Source organism: Felis catus, chromosome F2 (genome assembly GCF_018350175.1).
Source record: "Felis catus isolate Fca126 chromosome F2, F.catus_Fca126_mat1.0, whole genome shotgun sequence".
Classification (NCBI taxonomy): Eukaryota; Metazoa; Chordata; class Mammalia; order Carnivora; family Felidae; genus Felis; species Felis catus.
In genome coordinates, this window is record NC_058385.1 from 70322034 (window position 1) to 70343663 (window position 21630).

Here is a 21630-nt window from a genome sequence, read left to right on the forward strand (position 1 = left end):
GTACTTCCTTCAGCTTGAAAATGTGGTCGTGGTACCTGCCTTCTGCATTTCTGTAATTAATTGCAGTAACGAGTGGATCACAGATGTGAGAGCACGCTGCAAAATGTTCCTGAGCTGGCCCTCCGCCATGACGCTCGACCCCCTGGTACTCGGAGGAGCCCTGCAGCTTGCCCCAATGTCCCCCCAGCCCCGATAGGGAGCCAGCGAGCAGGTCCACTGAGCCCACAGCGCAGTCAGGGTTTTCTTAGGTGTCCACCTGCAAATCCCCACAGACGATAAACGGGAAGGTGACGACTAATTAACTCCGAGAACTTCCTCCGTGCTCGTCCATTTCACTAATTGACGGGTCCGTCAGTCATCCCATTACTACATTTGGGCTGTGTGTGCATTACCCCTTGGTAACTGGCCACCCTGCCCAGACTCTGGGTTTTTGAGTGGCCCTGGAGTGTGTGCACATCTGGTCCTTAGGGCCATGAGGGAGGATGAAGGCATTTCAGCCAGAGAATGGCCAGGCTCGTGACCTTACAAAAACCATTTTTAGTGGAGGAATCCTGGCTGACCGTCCCCTCTCCTTTCTTCCCAGGATCCCGTCAAGGTGTTAAAGCCTGTATGAGTTTCCCAGGGTTGCCATAACAAAGTACCACAAACTAGACGGCTTATACAACAGAAATTTTACTCCCTCACAGTTCTGGAGGCCAGAAGCCCAAAATCAAGGTGTTAGTGACACCCCGTGATCCCTCTGAAGGCTCGAAGGGAGGATCCTTCCTTGCCTTTTCCCCATTTCTGGTGTAGCTAAGGATCCTGTAGCTTAGGGCCCTTGGCTTGTGGCCTCCGTCCTGGACTTCTCTGTGTGTGTCTGTCCATCTCTGCACCTCTCTCTTCATAAAAGAGCACCAATCATTGGGTTTGGGGCCCCTCTAATCCAGTATGACCTCATCGTAAGTTAATTGCATCTGCAAAGACCTTGTTTCAAAAAAGATCACATTCATAGGTGCTTGAGTTGGGATTTCAACATATCTTTTCAGGGATACAATTCAATCCATAACAGACCCCAAAGCAAAAGCAATTCCTTTTGCTCCGGACCTCCAGTACTCTCCCCCAGGGACCACTGCTTAGCATGTATGTACATGGATGACGTATTTTTCATATGGGACCTGGACGAGGCCCTTCCTCTTCAGTATCCCTTCTGATTCCTCAGCAGCCTTGTCATGCATTCATTCAGGCATGCAAAATATAATATTTGGCCGCCTCCTGTGAGCCCAAGCCTGTGTCTGGTTCTGGAATACAAGGGTAGAAAAAGGCCAGGGGTTTTCAGTTGGTCAAAACTTCTGCCAGAGGGCACCCATCTGGCTTCGTCAGTTAAGCATCCGACTCTTGGTTTTGGCTCAGGTCATGAACTTACAGTTTGTGAGTTCGAGCCCCACACCAGGCTCTGTGCTGACGGTGTGGAGCCTGCTTGGGATTCTCTGTCTCCCTCTTTCTCTCTGCCCCTCCCCTGTTCATTCTCTCTCTCTCTCTCTCTCTCTCTCTCTCTCTCTCTCTCTCTCTCTCTCAAAATAAGTAAATAAACATTAAAAAAAAAAAAAAGCCTGCCAGAAACTATACCTTTCTTTTTCAGTCTGTACATTTTGAGCAGCAGTCCCCAGTCATGACCATCAAAAATTCCTTCAGATATTCTCCAAGGGGGGAGGGGGGGCGGTATTAACATCCTCCCTGAAGAATCACAGATTTATTTTATTATTTTTAATGTTTAATATTTTTTAAAAAATGAGAGAGAGATAGAGTGTGAGTGGGGGAGGGGCAGAGAGAGAGGGAGACACAGAATCTGAAGCAGGCTCCAGGCTCTGAGCTGTTAGCACAGAGCCCGACTCAGGGCTCGAACCCACAAACCTCGAGATCGTGACCTGAGTGGAAGTTAGACACTTAACCGACTGAGCCCCCCAGGCGCCCCATGAAGAATCACCGTTTTAGCCCAACATTTGCAGCTCCAGAAATCCCTTTTATCAGTTCTGCCTTCTTGCAAGGGCGTTGTTTCAAATAAACAAACTTCATTTGTTAGGTAGTTGTTTCCCCACTTACTTACTGACAGCCCATCTTCTTACCTAAAAATATCCACCTGTGGGGGTTTCTGATCCTTGTCACCAGACAGAGTTGATAGGATTCTGGCCAGTATCAGGCAAAGAAGCTTGATGTTTTAGGGGCCATCTGTGGCTTTATTGAGGAGGAAGGTGCAGTTTCTAGAATTTTTTGACCAGTTGAGAAATAGTCCAAATACCCCCGTTGAGGACTCACTGGTATAAACTTCCATTCGCTGTCTGAAATCACGTCTTGGATCTAATGTGTGTGGGAGGTCCCTTGGAACTCCACATTTCTCCACGAGTCTCCATCCTGTCACCCCACCCCCACCCCACCCCCCCATTCCCCTGAGCAGCATTATTATCCTGTGCATATTTATTCAGCAATGGCCACGTGTCTGGTCCTTCATCAGGTGTGAGGGTCCTGCGGTGAGGAACACATGGGACCACGGCACTAACAGGACACGTGATGACGATCCGGAGGCTGAGAAAGAAACAGGTGAACTTCCGGCAGTGCTAAGGGCTTAGACACAGATGCAGCCCGTGGCCAGGCTCGAGAGCGGTCGTCCCCGGAACTGCGGGACCCTTTAAATAATCAGGTCACCCTCTCACTAACCCTGTCTTAATCCCCCTCAGGATCATTCCGTACAGAGCCCAGTTCCCATCAGCGGCGTCTCTAGGGACAGGTGCCTTTATGGCTTAGAAGAACATGCTCTGGAGCAGACAGTGCCCTGCTAACGGAGAGACGTTTCCGAGAAATGGTGAGGGTCGGTCCGACTTGGCTGCGGAGACCTTGAACCTCTCTCCTGGTGGACAAGGTGTCCTGCTGAATAGCCGGGCAGGTGCTCTGAAGGCGACACGATGCTCTGCAGGATGAAAGATGTCGGTTCCTCTCTCCCTCCCCGAAGGTTTTCAGCCAGTGCCTCAGAACACAGAAGGGGCCTTGTAACATTTGAACCCTGTGATCAGATCGTGTCAGAGGGAGGAGAAGGGACCCGGAAGGATGGGGAGGGACCGTCCGCTCTCTTGCCAAGCCATCCCACTTGGCACCACATGTTTGCCCGTCGTCTTGGCCACAGGGAGGTTTTCTTCCTCCCGGCCACAGTCAGACAGTGTCTTCTCTCTGTCTTGCTTGCCTGCACCCCTCCGGCCGAGGGCCTGTGAAACGGCGCTTGCATGCCAGCGAGCCCTCAGGGGTTGTCATGCACCTGCACAGGCTGTCATCTTGCTTCCTCCTCCCCGCCCCCCTTGCTCCCTCCACCCACCTCTCCTTACCTGGCCGCCACCTGATTCTTCTTTTAAAGTGCAGTTCGGACAACAGTCCACACCAGCTGCCTTTGGACATCCTTCAAAGTCACAAATCCCCAAAGGTACCCACCCTCCTCCTCTAGTGAACACGAGGCATCCACCCACCCCACATTGTCCTCAGATTAATGCCCTAATGCCTTCCTGGTCACCAGTTGGCTTATAAGGCCCGGTGGTGCTGGCTAGGCTTCGGGAAATGCCCCATCTGGGCATCGCGTGATGGGCAGGCATCGCCCCGGGGGACAGGCAGTCTGGGCATGAAGAGCGGAAAAGCCTCAGAGATGGTTCAGAGGGGGTTGTGGCAGGGATGTTGGCCCTTCTCTGTTGAGTTGGGGCTACTGTCAGCTTCTGAGCAGACGTGACGTGCATTTTAACTGGTTCATTCTCCACTGCTCTGCTGAAGATTGACCGAAGGTGGCAAAGGTAGATGGGTTAGGAGGCTCTGACAGAAATCCGGGGTTTTGGCAGACAACCAGGAAAGGGATGACAGTGGTGTGTCTGGTGGTAGCAGAGGAGATCACAAGAAGCCATCGGATATGAATGTACCGTGAAGGTAGCATTTGCTGATGGCTCGTGTGGGTTTCAGGTAAAGGGTGATCCTGAGGTATTACCTTGAGCAAGTAGAGAGTGAAGCTTCCATTTATTCACACACGGGGATCAGTGAGGGGAGTGGAGGTGTTGGTTTTATGTTGTTTGTTTGTGCTGCGGGTAGCCTTCCACTCACGTTTGAGATGTTCACCAGACATCCAAAGAGAGAGATTCAGGAAGTAGCTGGGTGTATGCATCGGAAATGGGAAGAATAATGGTGTGTGTCAGGTCGGCTAGGCCACGGGATCCAGGCATTTGGTCAAACGGCAGTTTAGTTGTGGCTGCGAAGGTATTGTTTTTGGATGACATTAACATTTACGTCACTAGATTTTGAATAGAACACCTTGCTCTCCTCAACGTGGGTGGGCCTCACCCAATCAGTTGAAGGCCTGAATTAAAAACGACTGAAGCCCCGAGGAAGCAGCAGTTCTGCCTCCAGACGGCCTTCAGACTCGTTCCGCAACGTGTGCTCTTTCCTGGGTCTCCAGTTGGCCTGCTCTTTTACCTACCCTGTGGATTCGGGGCTTACCAGCCTCTATAACTGCAGGAGCCAATTCCTTATATATCTTTCTGTTTCTCTGGACAACGCTGACTAAGGCTTGGAGTAAAAGGATCAGTATTTGGATACGTATTCTGGAGTCATCTTGCTTAAGCCTCGAGAATGGTATGATCCCCAAGAGAGCAAGTGTGAACAGAGAGGAGCCGTCCACTGGGCTATCTGCCACAAGTCAGGAGATTGAGAAACCGTGTGTGTGTGTGTGTGTGTGTGTGTGTGTGTGTGTGTGCGTAAGTAATATTTACTGAGCACTTACGATGCGTCGGCTCCCCCAGGACTGGATGCTGCCACCTATCTCCTCATTTCTTCTATAAGTTTGGGAAATGATCCTGATGGGGCCACCTGTTTGTTTGACTCGTGGGTTCCAATTCCCATGTCTCAGCCTCTCCAGTGTTCTGGGCAGCAGGCAGCATGGCGTCCGGCCGTTCCCTCTCCGGGGTCGGAAATGGATCATTTCTGCATCTTCCCGCCAGGACATTTTCAGTTCCCCTGACCTCCAGCCTCTTGAAGTTATTTCATGTCTCCTGATACTGAGTAATTCTGTTTATTAAAACGTGGAGCGTCCTCACTGGCGAGTGTGGGTAAAAATAGTTCTGCAGCCCCAAGGTCAGGGTCATTTGAACTTGGTGACTTGAGAAACGTTTGGTGTGAATAATGAAAAGTGCAGGACCATGGTGATGAATTTTCCTCACCCTCTTTGTTCCTTGTTTTTCTTTGTGAGGCAAAACGTGTAACCCATATTTTCCAAGAACTGTGTAGGTGGGTTGCCGGGGACAGTAGAGTTTTAGGGAAGTATCGTTCCTCTGGATGTGGAAAGCAGGAAGCAAAGAGTAACATTGAGCAAGAGTCGTCCCGATGACCGGGCCTAGGCTGATTGTGGTCCCACGTGTTTGGGCCACCGTGTCGTACAAGCATCTCTTCTGCCTGAGTTGGGTTTTGACGTGGACTCAGGGTGACCTTAAAAGCCTTGTTCCGGCCAAGCGTCAAATGGACCATCTCACTTTGTGAGGCTGCGATTGGTGCAGACTGAGAAGAGGTGCAGCCTGGCAGGCAGAAGAGACACAGGTCTTTGTGTGAGGAATCCTGAGTTCCGGTTTCCAGGCTGCCCCTGGCGTGCCGTGTGACGGTGGGCGGGTGTCCTCACCTCTCTGAGCGGCAGTGTCTTCGTCTGTGACGTGTTTGGGCTAGGTGGTCTCCGAGGGATGACATGGTAGCCAGTGGGAGAGGAGTTCATACCCTGAATAAAAGGTCTCCCCCCTCCCTTCCCTCAGCACCCAGCCAGCTATTGTGTTGGGTGTGACCAGTGCTGCCGAATTAATCGTGGGACCGTGTGCCGTCATGAAATCTCCTGGATTTTAGATGAACACAGTGAATCCAGAAATATTCACAACATCCCGTGGGTGAAACCTAGAGCCAGAAGGAGCCCACGGGTCTTTAGCGTACAGCTCAATGCGAGTGTCCCTTCATGGGTCATCACAGGCTGGGGGCTGTGAGGCGAGGGAAGTTCGTCCGAGTTATTTTGTCTTGGAATCAGTGCAAGTATCTTCGAGAAACCGGAGGGGCAGAGAGAGACTGGGAAGCCGGGTCACAAGACTGCTGTGGCCTAGAGCCCTGGAGAGAGGGCACGGCCTTCCTTTCATCATGGGTGGAAATGTCAGCCTGAGGCGGTGGACTGGGTCAGCTGGTCTCCTTGGGATTTATCGCCAGGTTCAGCAGCAGCCCTGAGTCTGGCTCCACGGACTCAATAGCATTTGGAGCTGGAAAGAATCGACTCTTTCAGCGCATCCGTGTTTCCCCCAACAGCCGTCTCTTACCGCTCTTCCGTGCACGTGGGTCCGCGCACACGCGTGCACGCACACGCCTCATTCTTTTTTAACGACCGCGTAGTACTCCGTGGTTCTTTTCTAAAGCCCTTCCGTGGCATTTTGCTTTTATTCGTCTTCCTCTTTTATCTGTACTTCCCATGATTTCGTGTCATGTACGTGTTTTTTAGTCACCTGACTTCACACCTCCCTCGCTCCCTTCTTCCTCTTCTCCTTCCCTTGTATCCATCCACCTGTGGATCCCTTCATCAAACATGGTGGCCCTACAGATGCTAAGCGTAGGGGCAGATTCCTGAGGCCGTGCCTTCAGGAGCTCCAGTTCAAAGCCAAGGCAGTGAAGAAGCACATTACGGTGGGTCCCTGGAAGCACGTTCTTCAGCAGTCTTTTTCAAGAAGCTCTTTCTGGCCTTTTGGGGTGTGAGAGCCAGAGGCAGCAGCTGATCAATGTTACCATGTCTGCTTCTTTGGGACGTTCTAGGACCGTCGTTAGCTGTCCACCCTCCGGGTTTTACTGTTGCCCAAGGCTGTGGCTTGAGCAGAAAAACACCAAGGTTGGCTCTGGAACGATGGCCGTGGGCCGGGTCGAGGTGCCGTCGTGGCCTGGATGGGATGGCTCTTTCCTCTGCCGTGGGAGAGCGCAGAACCTGGGACAGAGTTGCAGTTCAGAAGCCAGTCTAAAATGGATACAGGGCCTCAGGCCTTCCTCCTGGAGGAAATTAGGTAAAGATGAGTACAAAAGGAGAGAAGGCAGTATGTCTGTCAGAGACAGATACAGAGAGGGAGCAGCGCCCACAGTCCACGTTCCTTTATTTTCCAGATGGGTGTGGTAGGTGGCTTTCGTGCCAGGAGCAGTGTCTTTTCTCTTCCTTTCTTCCTCTGCTCTTTCTGCTGCTTTCTTGGTGGCGTCTCCACAGCCATCACAGCAGTCACCCCCAGAGCATCACTGGCTGGCACATGGAGCCCTAGGAATGGAAGAATTAGCCCACGGCGGTCTGAAGCTGGGGCTCCCGAGTCCGGTTCAGGAATCCCCCTCAGTGACCTTGAGCAGAACGTGTAACAGTTTTGTCCTGGGCGACATGGGGGGAGGGGGTCACTGCCGTGCTTCTAGGGCTGCCTGAGAGGCTAGAGTTTGTCACTCCACGCACAACACCTCACCCAACCCAGAGCCGTGCCTGGCACATAGTAAGTGCTCAGTAAACATCATCCATACGCACACGTGGCTCAAACGTCTCCTTATCAGAGAGGCCTTTCCTGGCCGTGCTGTGTAAATAGTACCCGCCTCATGACCCATCTACCGTTCCCGTTCTCTCTTTAGTGATCTCTGGAGCACTTCGCACCATGTGACCCACTTGTGTATCTGTTTGGTGACTCTCTGCCACCACCCGCCCCCCCCCCCCCACCTTGAGCCCCACAAATGCAAAGCTTTCTGTTGCTTTTGTTTAATGGCTTATTCCCTGGAACATGGGTGGGTACCTAGTAAGTATCTCTTGCGTGGATGAGTGCCTGTTTTAGAGACGGCCTCCAAGCCCAGAGTCAGGCACAGAGAGGTAAAGTAACTCGCTTAAGACCACCCAGCTATGAGCAGCAGGCGAATCTGGATCCAGAGTCCCGTTTCCTGGGTGGCTCGGTTGGTTAAGCGTCTGACTCTTGATTCGGGCTCAGGTCGTGATCTCACAGTTTGTGGGTTCAAGCCCCACATCGGGCTCCATGCCAAATGTGCACAGCCTGCCTGGGGTTCTGTCTCTCTCCGTGTCTCTCTGTCTCAGTCTCTCTCTACTCCTCCCCCACTTGGGCGTGCACGCGCGCTCTCTCAATGTTAAGTAAATAAATTTAAAAAAACAACAACAACAAACAAACCATTATTGCCTCCCTGCTGGTAAAACAAACAGACAACAAAACTAACTGGTGCCTTCAGCACAGCGCGGACGCAGTAAAGGTTAAGTAAAAGCTGCCTGTGGCGGCAGCGGTTCCCCGAGCCTGTCCCAGGACCCCCGTTTGGTTGTAGCCCAGCATTTGGAGTCTTAACTTGCCAAGAGAAAAAGCCGGCCTAGGAGGGGTGGTGGCCAGGCCTGTGTGCAGTCGCAGTGCCCAGATTAAACACGAGTGTGCCCCTTCCTCGTGTGGAGCCCGTTTCCACCCTCAGCAGAAGCTTCTGGAACATGCCAGCTGCTCTTCTGGTTGCCCTTTCACAAGCCCCAGGAGGGGCTGCAGGGGTCTTGAGGGCAGGAAATTGTCCCCATTATCCGGACCTCAGCCCAGTCGGCCTTTGGTAGGTTTTACTGTTCCCATTTTTAAGACGAGGAAAATGAAGTTCAGGGAGGTGTAAGTCCTGAGGCTGAGATTCAGGCCTGGGTCTGCCAGGTCCCAACCCCCTCACACCTCTGCTCTGCTCCTCAGATGCTATAGCATTTGGATCCTGACTCATAAGCATTCATTGAACGATAAATACAGTCTGGGTGCTGTGCCTCATTTTGTTTCTTGTTTGCTCCTTAACGTTTTTTAACACTTCCTCTAAATGTGGAGACTGTGCCTGTAAGAGGTACACGAGAGAGGATGTTTGTCTCCTTGCCTTTCAAGTCTCTGGTTGCAGCACTGAGCTGTGAGGAAAGAGCCCAAGTGTTGGAGTAGCACTGTTCTGGGTCCAGGTCTGAGCCCAGCCTCTCAACTGCTGTGTGATCTATGCCCAGTAATCAGCCTCTCTGAGCCTCAGGTTCCCTATGTGTAAAAAGGAGCCCATACTTGGAGGGGACACGGAGGATTTCAGAGGTTAAATATGAAATACGGGGCTCCTGGGTGGCTCAGTCAGTTAAGATCTGACTCTGGATCTTGGCTCAGGTCATGATCTCACAGTCTGTGAGTTCAAGCCTCACATCAGGCTCTGCACTGAGTGTTTGGGACTCTCTGTGTCCCCCTCTCTCTGCCTCTCTCTCTCTCTCTCTCTCTCTCTCTCTCTCTGTCTCTCAAAAATAAATTAATAAAAATTTTTAAACTAAAATAAAGTAAAATAAAATAAAAAAGCATGCCGCCTGATGCACAGTTGGCCATCAGTGAGTGGTGGCTATTTTGTTGCTGCTGTACCTAAATGTCACTTCTTCGTTTGCCTTGTCTTTGCCCCTCCCGAGGGTGAAGACCAGGCCTTATTCATCTTGGCATCCCCACCTTCTAACAGTTCGTGGTACGTGGTGAATTTATGCCTGTTGCAGGCGACATGAATGAATGGAGGCAAAACCAAACGAATGGGCCACTGGTGTGTCGGGCCCAGTCTGGCCAGTTGTCGAGGGACGTGTTTCCTGGAGTCTTATCCCCGCTTGTCAGATCCAGGCCAGGACAACGGTGTGGTGGTTCCATTGTTCCCAGATAACATTTCCTATCTTAACGTCTCCCTGGGGCCGCCCTCGGCCACGCCCTGCCCTCCTGTCCTATCGCTGATCCCCACTTGGACCCTGGTAGGTTCCACTCCGGCCTGCCGTGAAGAAAGCTTTCATGTGGCCGGCACTGCTCCTTGTCCCCTCCCCACCGTGTCACACCAGTTGCGGAAGGGGGCATTTCTGTCTCCGGAACTTTCCATGTTGCAGGGAGGACCTAGAAAATGTTAAATAAAAATGTTTTCCAGTAGCCTGACTCTTCTAGTGTGACCTGTGTCTTCCTGCTTGCACTTCACAGACGCCTTGTCTGATCAGCAAATCAGTTCTTACCCCCCTGGTCTTCCACTGAGCAAGCGGAGCACAGAAGGGATGGGATTGCCGGTAGCTGGTGAGCGAGAGAGCCTAACCCATTACCAGCTCTGCGCACCTGACTGCAGCTCTTCCCACCGCACGTCGCTGCGTGATTGCATCTGTTGGTATCCGATGTCCTTGCCTATTTCCAGAAGAGATTTGACGGCTCTGTCACAGTCTTAATGATCCAGGGCCATCTCAATGCTGCCAGCTCAGTGTGACATCCCTGGGCAGATGTAAAGCGCCCAGGCGTTGCCCTGTGGGTGAGGAAGCAGAAACCGAGGGAGCCAAGTGCCTTTTGGAGATTACCCAACTGAGGGTGGCGCACTTTCCCTCTGCCGTGTTTCCCTTCGACTTTCAGATCAGTTGTTCTCAAACTGGGTGTAATGTTGGACTCACCTGAGGAGTTTAACAACCTTGCTGCCGGGATCCCCAGTCCCCCCACCACGCAGGACCCGGGCATTGAGGTTGTAACATCTCCCCAGGTGTGGTTCTGTGGTGCGACGGTGTTGAGAAGCACCGTCTTAATGTGTGTTTATTTTTGACACACAGAGAGAGAGAGCATGAGCGGGGGAGGGGCAAAGAGAGAGGGAGACACAGAATCCGAAGCAGGCTCCAGGCTCCGAGCTGTCAGCACAGAGCCCGACGTGGGTCTCAAACTCACAGACTGCGAGATCATGACCTGAGCAGAAGTCGGACGCTCAACCGACTGAGCCACCCAGGCACCCCGAGAAGCACCGTCTTAGATCACACCTGCCTCAGGGATGTTGGGAAGCTCATGAGAGGCTGGCAGTTTCAGACAATAGCTCCAGCCCTCCTAAGCCTGAAGCCAACCTTGCCTTCAAGTTGCTCACCTTTGCTCAGATTCAGGACAGCCAGAGTCTCAGAAGAACAGACAGCGCCGAAAGAGGAAAATGGAGAAACGAGTGAGATGGGAACAGCCCCCAAAGCTGTCATGTGCTGTGCCCCTATCATGTGCCAGACACTGGCCGGAGCACCTTCCGTACATTAACTTACCTGGGCCACAGTTCACACACTAGCACTGAGACGCCTCTGCTGATATTACCCCCATTCCACAGATGAGAAGACTCAAATAGATAAGCAACCTGCTCAAACTGGTAGGGGCAGGGCTGGGATTTCAAGGCAGATTGCTGGCTCTGGAGGCTACTGTTTAACCACCATGTCAGTTGCTTTGCAGAATGATCTGGGAACTGTGGTATATCGGTCCCATGTGGCCAGGAGTCCCTTCATGGTGATGACGGGGCTAGAGGTAATCTGTCACTCTGCTGCTCAAGAGCCTCTATGACTCCCCATGGCTTCTTTAGAGGAAAGCCACACCATCGGCCCAGCATAGGAGGGCTGTCTTTACAGCCTGACCACTGGCGGGCCACTCTTTCTCACTCCATGTCACACATGATGTTAAGACATCTGAAAGTCCTCGCTCCTTTCTCTGCCTGGTAACCCCCTGACTCTTTAATACCTAGCTCAAATATCCTCTTTTGTGACTAGTGCAGCAAGAGTCCGTGCCGCCTTCCCCTTGGTTCCCAAAGCTCTTGGTCCCTCCAGCTGTGACCACATGGGTCACAGCCTTTCTCTCAGGACCCTCCAGTGGATGCCAACGTCTCCCAGGTAGGATAACCTCCTTTACCTTGGGTTCTACCTCATTTCAGCCAGGGAGATATGTGTTCTTTATCATCTGACTATCAGAGGATTTTCTGTTTGTAATGGATGCTTTTCTTCAAGGTGCCTCGGGCTCCAAATTGCATAATTGATATTTACTGTGTTTTCCTAGGTCAGGCTATGATTTTGGCAGAGTCCCGAGCTCCTGTGGAGATTTGCCTCTCGCCAGCCTTGGGCTATCTGCATTCTTAAACATCTCAGGGCCCAGAAGAATTTGACCAGCTCTGGGAATGGCCTGAATGAAGAGAGGTTGGTGTCTTGCTTAGTGTTCAGCTTGCTTCCAGAACTAAGCTACCATGGGCCAGAGGAGGAAGGCGCAGGAGGAGTGGATTTTTGGTGACCAGAAGTGAAATATGTTTGTTTCTTCACGTGCTTTTGTGGGAATGGCAGGAGTTGCTCACCAAAGAGTAGTAAGGTTCTTTTACCAGAGCCCCACCAAGGTCTGAGGGAGGCAGGCACACACGGAGCCACCAGCTTGTCAAATGATGAGACACTGTTTATTTATTGACATCCAGTGCCTAATTTTTAATCAGATTACTGCATATTGTAAAGAAAGAGGAGAGTATGACCCAAACTCAGGAGAAAATATAGTCAACAGAAAATGGAATAGAATGGAGCCAGGGTTAAATTTACACTTGCGTGATCGATTGATTTTTATTAACAAAAAACTTCATTTTTCAGAGAGTTTTAGCGTCACAGAAAACTTGAGTGGGAAATACAGACAGTTCTCATACACTCCCTGTCCCTGTGTCCACACTGTCAGCATCCCGCACCAGAGTGAGACACTTGTTACAGCTGACAAATCTGTACGGACACGTCATTATCACCCAGAGTGCATAGTGTACGTTAGGATTCACTCTTGGCCTTCTATCTTCTCCGACATACGTGTGACATGTATCCACCATCGTGGTCACATATGCAGTCATTTCACCGCCCGACACACCAAATCCTCTGTGTTCCACCTATTCGTGTGTCTTTAATGAGACATGATCTGAGAGCTCCCCAGTTCCAGATTGGCTGCTGAAATCACAATGCATCCACGAAATGGCATACCACATGGCTATTAAAAAAAAGAAATAGTGGCTTTATGTAATGCGGAACAATCTTGAAGCCATATTAACCTTCGTAAAGCAATGTCAGCCTGGGGCGCCTGGGTGGCTCAGTCGGTTGAGCGTCTGACTTCAGCTCAGGTCATGATCTCGCAGCTTGCGAGTTCGAGCCCTGCGTCGGGCTCTGGGCTGCAGCTCGGAGCCTGGAGCCTGCTTTGGATTCTGTGCCTCCCTCTCTCTCTGCCCCACCCTCTCGCATTCTGTCTCTGTCTCTCTCAAAAATAAATAAACATCCAAAAAAAAAAAAAAAAAAGCAATGTCAGCCTTAACGTTGAGTAAGAAAGGAGGGCAGAGAATGGTGTAGAGCATGCAAAGAGCTGTTCTTTTTTAATTTTTTTTTCAACGTTTTTTATTTATTTTTGGGACAGAGAGAAACAGAGCATGAACGGGGGAGGGGCAGAGAGAGAGGGAGACACAGCATCGGAAACAGGCTCCAGGCTTCGAGCCATCAGCCCAGAGCCCGACGCGGGGCTCGAACTCACGGACCGCGAGATCGTGACCTGGCTGAAGTCGGACGCTTAACCGACTGCGCCACCCAGGCGCCCCGCAAAGAGCTGTTCTAACTGCCACCTTTCCCTGTCAGCCACCTATACTTCAGGCGTCCACACTCAACACATCCTGTTGTTCCTGCCTCTATACTGACCTGTAAGCCCCAGGGGACAGTCTGCTCCATGAGGGCAGGGCCGGCTGGGTTGCCTGGGCCAGTCCCAGGGCCGGGCATAGTAGCTTTCCATCGGTGAGTACACGAAGGGGTGTACAGAGGGGGTGCGTTTTCTTTCCACAACTTCCTTCTACCCACCGTGCTCCCGACACATGAAGTGCAAGCCCCCGACATCCCCTCTCCCTCTCCTGAGCACTGGCCTGGCCTCCCTTCCTCTCTCCCTTGAGTCTCTATGCTTGGCAAGCCTGGTTTTCTCCCAGGCTGCCGAGACGCAAGAGTTGAGGAGAGGCTTCAGGGGGACCTTGGAGACGATCGTGTGCGCAGCGAAGTTGGGCACGCCTGACATGACTGATGAATGTAGGGCGTAGGAGCCGGGCGACCCAGACGCAGGCCTGATGGCGTCCGAGTCCGAGCTCCGGCGTGGCCGCCTGTGTGACCTTGGCCATGTTACTTAACCTTGCCGAATCTCCGTCTCCTGAGCTGTAAAAGGAAGCGAAAAAGGCCTCTCTGGAGGTCGTGATGAGGATTGACCATGGTAGCCCTAAGTGAAAGTGTCCTCTGAGGGAGGACTCGGGCAAAGTGCTTATCGTGTAGGGAAGAAAGTGAGGAGGGCCCCCTGATGTCCTCAGGTGCCCCCGCCTTCCCCAGGGAAAATCCCCACGGCAAGTCAGAGAGGTTCCAGTTTGCCTCTTCCTCTTTTATTCAGTGCACTTCTCTCGGCCGCCCAGGGCTTTCAGCTCAAGCAAATAAATTATCCTGCTCTGCTGGGCTCTGTGTTCTGTAGCCAGCCATATGTTTGAGCTTGATAGAGATTCTTATCGGGCGGGTAATATTACCCAGCGAGGGATGACATTTCTTATCAGAGGCCCTGAGGAATCAGAGATAGGAGCCCTTTCTTTTTACCGGCAGCCAGGCCTCGATGTTCAGGGCTGGGCCGGCAGGGTGGGGGGCGGGCCGGGGCGCAGAGTGGGCATCTCGCGCTGCACTGGGCGTCGGTTGCCTGCCCCCCTCCCTTCCCTTCCACGTGACAACTGGCCACTCCCAACAGCCTGCCTGCCTTTGAGATGTTTGCAGATGATAGAGGCCGGGCCGGGCAGGGGGTGTGAATGAGGAAGGAAAGAGGGGATGTGAAGATGCTAGATCCCTTGGGGGTGGCTGGCGCGTGTGGGGGGAGAGCCAGGTGGCCTCCCGCTGCAGAGCCCGGGCGGGGGGCCTCTGCCCCCTGGTTCTGCAGAGTGGAGGCTGTTGAGGCTCTAGTACCCTCCACGGTCTTGGCTGGGGGAGTGGCCAGGTGCCGGGTCACCTCCTTGCCCCCCTCCAGATGCCCCCTGTCCTCCGCCCTGTTCTGTGACAAGGAGGCTGTCCTGTGTAGGTGCAACAGGACGGATGCCCCACGGGGCTCCTGGGCCCTCTGGCTTCTGTTTGGGAGGTGAGGTGGGCGGGCAGGAAGGGGGTGAGGTCAGGGTCCTCGTTGGCTTCCTCCTGCTGGGTCCCTGGTTGATACAGACAGGTCTACACAGAAGGCCCTGCCCTGCGTCTCATTCCTGAATCTGGCGGGTACCCGTTGTGTGATATTAGGTTGTTTACCTCTTGCGCCTTGGTTTCTTCATCCATAGCACACGGTGACACCGCGTCTCTTGCTGTCGCTTGCCACTTGTCTTTGGATCTCTCCGGTTTCTCTGCCTCTCTTTTGCCCTGATATCTGGAGGAAGGGGCACTCCTGGGTCCCCAAGGGCCCGAGGCCAGAGCTCACTGCAGACGAAGCTCCAGTGTGGGCAGAGGAGGTGGGAGGTGACCGCATGATTTGGGGACTGCAACCTCTGTTGGGGATACGTGCTCCTCCTGATTTTTGGGAAGTTCTGCCCTGTGCAGCCCCGCTCTGCAGTCATAATCTTGCTAGCATCAGAAAGGGAAGGAGAAGTGGTTTCTCCCTCCCCCTGGACCCTTCCCAGCCAGCAGTCCTGCCTCTGCTTCCTTCCCGTTCCCTCCATGTCCTGCTTCCTTCCGTCTCTCGGTCCCGCCCTCTTGTGGGGTGGGCTGAGCCTTCAACCTCGCCTCCCGACAGCCAGGTCCAAGTTCTGAAAGCCTAGCTCTGACCCTGTCCCTCTCCCAGCCTCCGCTAAAGCCCACCTCCACGTTACCCCACCCTGTGATCCCATCCCGGTCACCTCTGTGATGACACCTCGCGTGCAGGGTTCATCTCTTGTCTTTGGAACTGACCATTGTCTTTCTTTGACTTGTGTACCTGATCCTGTCGTTTGTCTTGAGGGGACCACAGACAGGGCTTGGTTCTCCCCCAGCTCCACCAGCTGCTGGCTCTTTGACAGCGGGCAGGTCACTTCGCTGGTTCGAACCCCAGTGTCCTCAGCTGGGACTGGGACTGGGAGCTCCAGCACGGAGGTTCTTCTGAGAAGAAGGCTCTTACTGGGGCTTGGCCAATGACAGGCGTTCAGTGAGTGAGGGGGTCCCCTCTCTCTAACCGACCCTCGGATTATCCATACCCTGCCCATGCTCGAATTCTGTTCCACCATTTGCTTTCCCGCTGGGCTCTTCTGCCTGGGGGTCATCTTTCTCTGTTGGAAAGACTCCCATCTGAGCGCCTCATGTCTGGACAGCTGGACTAGACCTTGTCTCTTCGTGCCTGTGCCTGTCTTCCCAGCATGATGCAGATTCCTTTAGGGCACCACTACCATGCCTGGTCCTCAGCTTGGCCATTGATTTGGTGATTGAGCAGTTTGCTCCAGGGGAATGGAGGACAGTCACTTATTCCTTCATTGGACCCCGTTTGATTGAGTGCACATGATGTAGCAGGTCTGTGCTTGGCACGGAGTTGGAAGGAGGCACAAAATGGAGACCGCCCTTCTGGAGTCCATCCTTCAGTGAGGACGCTGCCCTACCCAGAGTCTGTTGCAGGCGTGGACTGCAGATCCGGAGGGACATGGTCCCTCCCCGTAGGTAGCTCAGAACCTGAGGGGTTGGGGGCGTGGGGGGAGTTCTGTGCCCAAGGAGAGGATGCCTCCCTTCACACCCCCTCAGATCAGAGCTTGTGGAACCCCCTCAAGATGCCACTTGTCAAAATGTGGAGCATCCAATCTGCACATGCTTCCCGCCATGGCATCCCTTCCCACCAAGAGGGTCAGCTCCCAGGTCATCAGCACCTCTCATGGTGGACCTTCATAGCCCTTGTTAGGTAAATCCTCTAAGAGAGGTGTTCTAGAATGTTCCAGCTTGGCCGATCATGAAGGTACCTTGAGTACCCATGCCAGGCCAGCTCGTCCCCAGCCAGGGCAGCGGGTGAGAGCCAGCCAGCTGACCATTCTAGCTGGCTTGTGGTTTCTTTCCCTGTGAGCCTCTAACATCTGGGCCTGGAGCTGAGTTTATTTTTCCTCCACCGCCAACACTCTTAACCAAAATCATCCTCATCTTCCCCGTAGCTCACGGCAAGAGCTTCCAAATTGGGCTCCCTGGATCCATCCTTGTCCCCCTGCAGTCCTGTCTCCGCTCAGCAGCCAGCACAATCTTTCCAAAATGTGAATCAAATTGTGTCTGTCCCGCCAAACATACCAGGGCCTTCCCATTTCTGTTCTTGGGATAAAACCCAAAATCCCCCACTGGGCTCTGCATGAATTGGCCCAGATGTCTCTCCTCGCTCACTATTCTTTAGCCACACTGACCTCTGCTGAGTGATACACCCCATTCTCACCCACCTCAGGTCCTTTGCACATGCCATTTCCCTGCTTGGAATGCTCATTCCCTCTATTTTTTGCCTAGTGAGTGTCTTCTTGCCCTTCGCTTCTCCCGTTGTTTCCTCCCACTGCTCTCTGCTTTTCCTTCCTGGCATGATCTGTCCTGATACATTTATCTGTGTTTGTTTCACATCTGTCTGCTTTCATGAGACTGAGATCCTGAAGGGGCAAAGATGAGGTCAATTTCGCCTACTGCAGTAAGAATAATAAAAGCCAGTGCTTTGACCCCACTGACCATGTGCCAGGCACTGTTCTAAGTTTGAAGCTGACCCAACCATATAAGCCTCCTAAGACCCTCTTGGGTGTAGATGCTCTTCTTGCCTTCATTTTACAAATGAGGAAACTGAGGCACAGAGAGGTTAAGTCCTGTGACCCAGTGTCCCATCTAGTAGATGGTCAAACCAGAATTCAACACCACACTGTGCTCCAGGGGTCCATACTCTTAACCCCTCTGGGCAGGGCCTTACTAGTGCTTCCCCAGAAGGGATGCTCAGGGGATGGTTGGTACATGAATCAAAGGGCCACTTGTCCCATGTCTTGGGGAGGTCCTTACTGTGGTGTCTGTGCTGGATCCAGGACGGGCAGCATGGTAAAGAGGAAGGGACCTGGAATGCAATCAGGGTCCCTCTGTATTCACTAAGCGGTGATTGTAGAAAGTCTCTACTGAGCCATGATGTTCTGAGCTCGGAGGGGAGTGGTGCTGGCACGGGGCACAGGAGCGTCTGGGAGGTGGGCTGAGGGCTCATAGTGTGTACCCACAAAGTATCCTCTGCCCTTGCCCTCTTGGGGGGCTTCTCGTCTCTGGGGACAGGGCCTCACATGCACTGTCTTTCAGGTGAAAGTAGCTTTCAAGCTGGGAGGGAGGAGATCCCCCCAGCAGGGGATGGCCTGGGCCGGGTGACAAGGACAAGGGACAGACACAGTTCTTGTAGGATACGGAGGGTGGCCCCCACGTGTTCTCTCATCCTTGGCATGCCCTTGCCATGAAGTGGCGATTTTGCTGACTTCCAGTTGCAGGGTCAAGTGTGGGGGGGCTTCGGGTGACCCCCTGCCCGTGCCACAAGATGGAAGGGCCCCCAAGAGCATCCTGAGTCTCTGGACGGGACGGTGAGGGGCCGCCACCGCGACCCTGTGGCCTTTCTAAACAGATGCCCAGAATCGTCAGTTTGACTTTCTGACCCTTTCCAGGAAACCCCTGCTCAGTGCCTTCAAATAAAACTTCTCCCTAATACTTAGTTCTGAGCGTTGTTTTGTTCTTTTCCTCTCTCCTAATCCTCCCTCCTTCCTGATCCTCTCTCCAGGGCTCGTGAGTAGCCCTGCCTTACACTCTGCTTCTGGTCCTTCTACATTATGTGGGTGTCGCTTTCTCTCTGCTTCTCTCGCGGCCCCGTTACCTCACTCTGTTCTTCAGATAAACAGCTTTCAAAGGAACCCACGTGCTGACTTCTTGGAGACTTGCCCGCCTGGCATCAGATCCAGCCCTGCACCCTGAGTGCCCCCCCCAACCCCCCCCTGGCAGGGGGAGAAGGACATTTGGTCCTGTAACCACCTGCCATAGGCATCTGACTCAGCCTGGATGCTTCTCATCTCTGGAAGGTGCTCTGGCCCCAGGCCTGGACCTGACAGCAGGGCCTGGCTGCAGTTTTCACTGGTGACACCTCCCAGTGCCGCCTTCTTACTTCTGGAGATCACTGCAGCCCCTGGATGCCGCTCCTTCTGCCCCAGAAACTGTGACATGCAGAGCCGTGGGGCCCTAGCTTCTCCACTTAGTAGGTGTACCTTGACCAGCCTCCTGGAGGCCAGACTGGATTCTGGTCCTCGCTCCATTATTTACTAGGAGGGTGATCCTGGATGAGTTTCGTAAGAACTCTGTGCCTTGGTTTCCTCATCTGCAAAATGGAACGCTGACATAGCGTCCGCCTGTGGTGGACTGAACTATGGGCTCCAGTTCTTCACTCCCCCGTAATCAGATTAACACGAGTACACCTTTGCCACAGCCTCCAGGTGGGCAAACGCACTCCTCCCCGCCACGGCTTCCGTCTTGGCCTCACGACTTGTTTTGGCCCGTGGGGTGTTAGCAGCATGACTGGAGCGGAAGATGGAAATTGGACAAGGTTGGGCTTCCTTTCTCACGTACGTTTCATCGTGGCAGCAGGCCTCTGATGGCCTCCAATCCACAGAGGATGAGAGACGTGGAGCGGATCCTAAACTCACGCCTCGAGTGGAGCTGAGCTCAGACAAGCCCCCCCCCCCGGTACCAGCCGGAGCCCGAGCTGACTGGCAGGCATGCGAGTGGGAAACAGACGCTTGTTGTTTGCCTTGGGCTGGGGTGTTTTGTTACACAGCATCCTTGGAGCCATAGTGGACTGCTACATCGCCTCGTAGAGTTTATTGTAGGAACTTTAACTGAGTGGGTCCATTCATGTATTAGATTTCTATCGCTGCTGTGACAAATTGCCACCCACTCAGTGTCCGAAAGCTGTATTATCTTACAATTCCATAGGTTAGAGGTACAACGTGGGTCTCACTACGCTAAAATCAAGGAACACAGGGCTGGTTCCTTCTGGTGGCTCTAGGGTAGAAGTGTTTTCTTGTCATCCCCAGACTCTAGAAGCCCCTTGCGTTCCTTGGCTAGTGGCCCCTTCCTCTGTCTGCAAAGCCAGCGACATAACGCCTCTCCATGCCTTCCTTCCATGGTCACCTTTTCCTCTGACTGACTCTTCCCATTTTGGATGCTTCTGATTATATCGGACCCACAGAAATCACACAGGATAATCTTTCGCTTTTAACGTCAGCACATTAACTTTCTTCTCCTCTGCCACTTAAATCTGCCTTTGCCACGCAACCTAACTAGTCACAGGATTCAGGGATTGGGGTGTGGGCGTCCGCAGGTGGCCGTTACTCTGCAGACCACAGCACACTGGGCACTTAGAGCGGGGCTTCACGTGCACCGGGTACTTTGTATCCACTGGCATGACTTCCAGCCTTAGCATTCCCATTCACGAGATGAGATGAGAGGTGGTCCCATCTGACGTCTGCGTGGGCTTCTCAGACGGGCTTTGTTGTGCTGGACATGGGGAAATGTTCCATCTCTTGGTCCTGGATGGACTGGAAGCTTATGAGACAGGAAGGGGACAAGGTCAGTTTCCTAACTGGCTTTGGAGCAGACCAGAGGTTCTTCAGGATGCTGATAATGCTCCTGATTAATGATCATGGCAAGTCCCCCGTGGTCCTCCCTGTCAGTCAGCATAGCCCCCCAGCACGGGACTGGCGGAGTGCCCAGGAGGGCTGGGGGAGGCCAGGCCGGGGCCAGCCCATGTCTCCACGTGCCCAGCTGATTCTTTCCTTGCACTTGACAGGTCCTTCTCCTCTTCCCACATAAATGGACTGCAGGGAAAAAGAAACTTCCTGGCCTGCCTGATACCAGCTCTAAGGAGGTAGAGGAAACGAAACCCATTGACAGTGGTAACCTCTCGCCAGACTTGTGTGTTAATGGAGGGGTTGCAGCTGGCTGCAGGACGCGTTCAGAGGCGTTGGTTGGGTGTGAGTTCCCACAGAAGGGGAGCTAGAATTCAGTGTGTGAGAACAGAATGGGAACAGTGTGGTACTAGGAGAGGAGCCCAGGTTCGAGGGTTCTTGGGATTTGGAGGTTCCATCAGTGACTTACTGTGTCACCACCAGAAAGCAAGCGACGCGTTCTGTCCTACAGTTTCTTCATGGCGGCCAAGTGGAGTTCACAGGGCTTTCCCCACAGTTGAAAGGAGATGCTGTGTAATGATCTTTGCTGGAGATGAAGCTACAGAGAATCATGGGAAGAACTTGACGGTTGTTTGGACATCACCAAACTTGCTTGGAGACATGAGGCCCAGAGACGTGACATATGATCCAAGGTCACACAGCTGCTGGGGAGTAAAACCAGGTCCTGGAACCAACCTCAGTTTCCGCCCTCCTTTTCCTTCGGCATCCCGTGTCTCCATCTTTGTTCCTGACACCTGTTGCCTGAAGCACCCCAATCTGTTTCAGCCCTGCCAGTTGACCTTCTACCCATCAGCTAATCCCTTGGTGGCTTCAACATGGCCAGTAGCCTCTCACCACATACTTTAGGCATCCCACGGTTTCACGTACAGGCTCTGGCTACAGGCCTCGTTCATATTGCTAATTGCGTGACCCATGATGGTAAATCATGACTGGGGGCCAGGAATGTGGGTCCAGGTTTGCAGGGCTAAGGGGCACGCGGTGCGGGAAATGCAGCGTGATGGTTACTTTCATGTGACGACTTGGGTAGGCCATGGTGTCTACGTATAAATATGCATACACACACAGGCCCCTGGTTCTTTTCTCTGGAGAGATCGGAGTAGTCTGTGCAGTTAA

General features: G+C 53.0%; 1 protein-coding gene and 1 long non-coding RNA gene across 39 annotated transcripts in view; one reads left to right on the forward strand and one right to left on the reverse strand.

The window, feature by feature from the left end:
- The window catches only part of LOC102900020, a 369137-nt gene that overhangs the window by 198884 nt on the left and 148623 nt on the right, over window positions 1–21630 (forward strand). The window contains exon 4 of one of the 38 annotated variants that reach the window (XM_045049709.1): window positions 11856–11992. The exons of the other annotated variants lie outside the window; for them this stretch is intronic. The gene's annotated coding sequence lies outside the window, so the exon portion shown is untranslated. The remainder of the gene's footprint in view (window positions 1–11855; window positions 11993–21630) is intronic. 38 annotated transcript variants of the gene reach the window in all.
- LOC109496216 lies at window positions 12367–15483 on the reverse strand. The gene is made up of 2 exons (XR_002152182.3): window positions 15101–15483; window positions 12367–12803 (listed from the first exon to the last, which is right to left on the reverse strand). It is a non-coding gene; the product is annotated as an uncharacterized LOC109496216 (long non-coding RNA).